At 43.1% G+C, this 5,327-nt stretch overlaps 1 pseudogene; it reads left to right on the top strand.

Annotated features, from left to right (window-relative positions):
- The first annotated feature begins 3,939 nt into the window (after positions 1 to 3,939).
- Positions 3,940 to 5,096, top strand: LOC131525194 (uncharacterized; annotated as a pseudogene).
- Positions 5,097 to 5,327: the final 231 nt, after the last annotated feature.

Below are 5,327 nucleotides of genomic sequence, written 5' to 3'. Positions count from 1 at the left end.
GGGTAACTCAAACTGTTTGAGTAAACAAATTCCCCTTGGTTTAAACCATGTAAGTTTTAAAACTTGCAGTTAAGTAATTAGGTGATTAATTAAGTGCCGATTGAGCATTAGTGATGAACACCTGCTGTTAACAAACAGAATCACTGACAGAAAGAGAAACACAAGAACTACAACTGACTTTAGACACATGCTTAGATGAAATCAACTGAAATAAAATACATTAAATCTCAAGATCTGATTAAACAACCCCACAAACAGCATCACCAGCTCCACTTATTAATAACCAGACTGACTTTATTTCTGTCAGACATCTACAGTAGGCTCCCAGCATGCATTGCTGCATGATTTTTTTTATTTTTTATTTTTTAATGGTCACCATTGTTGAGGTTCACAAGCTGATTATTGATGTCTTTGTGAGTTTTATTACTACCATAGATGAAAACTTTTTTTTTTTTGTGGACAAATTGTTTTGAAAGTACTTTTTGTTAACTGATTGTCACAGAACCAGTGGCTCTTAGAATCGTTTAGAATTTTAATCACTTCTCTGCCTTTTTGTTAAGGTCTCGCGGTCTGGTCGGATGGTTGGGACAGCGATCGTCTCTTGGAGGTTCTTGACTGAAGTGCCTTAGTGGCTTGAGTTGTAAATCTTCAGGAGATACATTGGCAGCGCTCTTTCTTTTATCTGGACGACTTGGTTTCCGAGGAATCTATTGGTTTTAACGTAAGTTATTTATTTATTCATTATATATTTATTCATTGCGTTTTATTATTTATTTATTAAGTTTTACACTTGTTTTTAAGTGCTGTTGTTGCCTCTACCATGTCGGCTGCCCGTGCCGGCGTGCGGAGGCACCACAGCGTGTGCTTTATTTTAAAAGAGGTGGATGGTAAGCCCCTGGGGATGTCACGTCTTGACTTCTCCAGGAAGCTGATCCAGAAAACCCTAAACTTTAAACCTGAAGAATTGAATTGCATAGTTACGCTACCTCTGAATAAAGGATTTGACATCAGTTTTAAGGTTGCTTCCCTGTTAAATGATTTCTGGCATAGGTTTGAGGCATGTAAGGCCCAGTTCTCTGTGTTTGCTGTGGAAAAACTTTCAGACAATTCACTAAAAACTGTGATTGTCAGAATGTTTAATGAAACAGTGAGTGGGGATACCATTTATGTCTGGTTGGGCAGATATTGCATTGTTCGGGGTCAAGCAGTCAAAGTGGTGGATGAAGATGGCATCTGGAATTGCTCCTGGCAAATTCCCATTAAACAATGGGAAGATGCCAGGAGCAATCAGGGCCTGAAGCATCTGCCCTTAATGATTGCGTTGGGTGAAAACAGAGGCTACATTCACTACCAAGGGATACCAAAACTATGTAGGAAGTGTGGGAAAATGGGACATTTAGCCGATGCATGCCAGAAGTTAATATGTGGGAAGTGTAGAGAAATCGGTCATGTCTTTGAAGAATGTACCATTGGCAGGTGGTGCAATCTTTGTGGTGACACACATCATCTCTACAGAGATTGCCCCAAGAGTTTTGCCAACAAACTGAAAGGTAACAAAATGGCCACCCCACCAGAGGAGCAAACAATCAAACAAAGAGAGGAGGCGGGCCCTGAGGTTCAGCCTCAGGGATTGGGCAAGAAAAAGGAAGTGGGGCGGCCATAGAGGCGGAACTACCAACTCAGAGGGAGGAAGCCACTCCCGAACTAGATAGTTCCTCACTGGAAGATCTAGACTGTATGTGGCAAGCGAATCTCCAAATGGAGTTTCTTTTCTGCAAATCAAGCTAAGAACATTGTCACCAAAGGAGCCGCAAGAGTTTTTCTCTGCGGCACCTAAGGGGTCGGGGCACTTTCCCTCCAGATCCCAATTTGATTGGGGGAAGAGGAGGAACAAATGCTACAAGATAAAACATGATTTAAATGATATTTAAAAGAATAAAACTACAGAAGTATGTCTTCTTTTATAGTTCATACCCTTTTTACCCTATTGCTCATGACTCTCACTATCTCCACCATCAATGTGAGAAGTGTGAGATTCCACTTTTGAGCACAGAGCATTTTATCCTTTTTTAAAAATGGTTAAATCTGATGTGTTTTTATTGCAAGAGTGTGTTGTACCCTTTTTAAAAAATTACAGGAAGAGGGAGGAGATGTGGACCCAAGGCCCTTCCATTTGGAGCGGGTCAAATTTTAACAGGAATGACGGTCTTGCTATTTTAATTAACAACCCCCATATCTTGGTAAAGGGAGCACAGTGGTGAGAGACAGGCGGGCAATTTTAGTAAAACTGACCTTTTTAGGAAAAGAGTTTAATGTTCTTAATGTATATGGTTTTACGGAGAAAAATCAGAGGTATGAACTTTTAGAAGACCTGCAGCCCCACATGCTAGGTAGGGCTCCCCTAGTGGTGGCAGGGGATTTTAATTGTGTTTTATCCAAAAAAGACAGGAAGAGGGTAGGGGAGAATTTTAAAGTTGACAAAACATTGGTTTTATTGCAAAATTTAGTCAAAGATTTTAAGTTAGTTGACTGTTTTAAACAACTGCATCGAAGAGAGGAGAGCTTCACCTGGTTCAGTGGTGATGGCACCAGAGCCTCTCGAATTGACTGTTTTTACAAGGGACTGCCTGCCAACCGATGCAACATTGAACCCTCTCTTTTTCTCTGATCACATGATGCTATCTTGCACCCTTTCTTTTCCCACGGGTGTGACCGTAGGAGGAGGGCTGTGGAAGCTGAACTGTTCCCTATTAGAAGATGAAGAAGTGGTTGGAGAGTATAGGGAGCAGTTCAGCCAATGGCAGACCCTCCAAGACTTTTATGATCCATGAGCACAGTGGTGGGAGATGGTAAAGGACCGGACGAGACAGTTTTTTAGGAAGATAGGGAGACAAAATAAGAATAGGGAAAAGCGACGCATGATGGGGCTGCAAAAAAGACTACAGAGGTATTTTAATCTTTTAAATAAGGGTTTGATTTTAGCAACGAAATACAAGAGGTCAAAAAGAAATGTCAGTTTTAGCCAAAATAGAAAGTAAGGGGGTCATTTTAAGAAGTAAAGAGAGAGAAATAGAAGAGGGTGAAAAGTGTATGAGGTACTTTTTAAAGAAGATGATAACAAGGGGTGGGGGGTTAACCAGTGTAAAAACAGAGGGGAGGGAGGTTAACACAACAAAGGAGATTTTAGAAGGGGTGGAAACATTTTATGAGGGGTTATACAGTTTTAAAAATGTACATATAGACACTTTAAAGGAAGTTTTAAAATTTATAGAGAAAAGGGTGAATAATGAGATTTTATCCCAAGATTTGAATATTTTAGAACTCCAAAAGCTCTTAAAGGTTTTAAGAAGGGGAAATCCCCAGGAATGGATGGACTTCCCCTATAGTTTTATCTAATATTCTGGGACATTTTAGGACATTTGACAATTTTGAAAGAGTTTGAGACCCTTGACAGACTTCCAGACAGTTTTAGAACAGGGATAGTTACTTTACTTCACAAATAAGGTGACAAGACTGACTTAAAGAACTGGCGACCTATTACTCTTTTAAATTTCGATTGCAAACTTTTTAGTAAGATTTTAGCGGCACGTATGTCAACCGTTTTAGAGGACGTGATCCACCCGGATCAAGCTTGTGCGGTGCCCGGAAGAAAGATAACAGACAGCCTAGTGCTGATTAGAGACGCCATCTGTTACGCGAGAGACCGAAACATTCGGCTAGTAGTCCTAAATCTAGATTTTGAGAAAGCATTTGACAGAGTCTCGCACCAGTACCTTTTTCAGGTACTGGAAAAAATGGGGTTTCCAGAGAGGTTTATAGCATGGGTGGGACGGCTGTATGAGGGCATAGTCAGCAAAATCCTTGTAAATGGGCATCTTTCCAAAGCTGTAAATATCCACAGCGGTGTCCGTCAGGGGTACCTCGGGCGCCAAACTTAACAGGAACAAGTCAGAGGCCCAGCTCTTCGGGCCGTGGGGAGACGTGGACACAGGTGGACTCGATTTAGCTTTTAAAGACAATGATTTTAAGGTTTTAGGAGTAAAATTTGACAAAGAGGGTGGAGGACGGGGAAACTGGACTGACTTGTTAGGGAAAGTTAGGCAAAGACTGGGGTTTTGGGGACTAAGACAGATGACGTTTGAAGGCAAGGTTTTAATTTTTAAATCGGTGATTTGACCCCTGGTTTTACTTGTCTGTTCTGTTTTTAGCCCACCTCGGCGATTCCTGGCGCAGCTGGAGAGGGCGGTGTTTTATTTCCTGTGGGGGTCCAAGTGGGAGCGCCTAAAGAGGGAAACCGTGAAGAGGAGACCGGAGAATGGAGGAAAAGGCCTCCCAGACCCCCACCTGTTTTTAGGCAGCCTCTTCAACGCCCTGCACATCAGTTACGCCACGACCCCATCCAAAGAAAACAAGACGGCTGCGATGACGCGATTTTGGATGGGGTCTTACCTGAGAACTTTGGGGTTTTCAAATCTACTGTTAAAATCTTTAGTGTCTTTTAACTTGCCTAAAGAATACTGTTTTATCAAAAAGTTTTTAAAGAAATACCTTTTAGAGAATGAAGAGGTCACCATTTTAACTAACCACAAGCATCTCGTCTCTCTTGTGCAGGACCGGGAACCGGTGAGTCCAGTTCCAGGCCTCACACTAGGTGAGGCCAAACAAGTTTGGAGGAACGTTTCTCACCCCGCTCTCCAGAACAGGCACAAGGACTCATCGTGGATGGCGGCTCATGAGATCCTCCCGGTCAGGGCGGTTATGCACTCCAGAGGCATGGCCAAAAACGCGATCTGCCCTCGGTCCGGGTGTAATTCCCCGGAGACCGTCCGACATCTGTTCTGGGAGTGCGGCGCTGCGCGGGACCTGTGGGCCAAGACCGGCCCCCTGTATTTCCTGTGCCTACCAGTGGGTGAGGCCCAGTTAGGGTACCAGCTTGCCATCCTTGGGGTGGGCCGGGGCTTGAAGGGCTTGACAGCACAGGAATTTATCTCGCTCTGGCTCATCCTCAACATCATCAAGGATGCCATCTGGACCACCAGAAACCTGCCCAGAGGAAAATAATAATCAGTGAACATAACGCTTAGATCATCAGCAAAACCAGGGGCGGATCTACCAGGGTGGTACGGGGCGGCAACTGCCACCCTAAGAAAAAGCTGTGCCACCCCAGAATTATCACAGAATAAAATATACATGTAAGCAGTGTTTCATGTGCTACTTTTCAGCCGCGGCGATGACAGCGTAACGGAAGATAATGGCAAAAAAAAAACAAAAAAAAAAACACGTCTTTCACTAAACTGTGCACGATGGTTGCACAGTGTAGTCGGCTT

This window comes from Onychostoma macrolepis, chromosome 19, assembly GCF_012432095.1.
Source record: "Onychostoma macrolepis isolate SWU-2019 chromosome 19, ASM1243209v1, whole genome shotgun sequence".
Classification (NCBI taxonomy): Eukaryota; Metazoa; Chordata; class Actinopteri; order Cypriniformes; family Cyprinidae; genus Onychostoma; species Onychostoma macrolepis.
The sequence above is the reverse complement of the archived record's forward strand: the minus strand, read 5'-3'. Positions and strand labels throughout refer to the sequence as shown.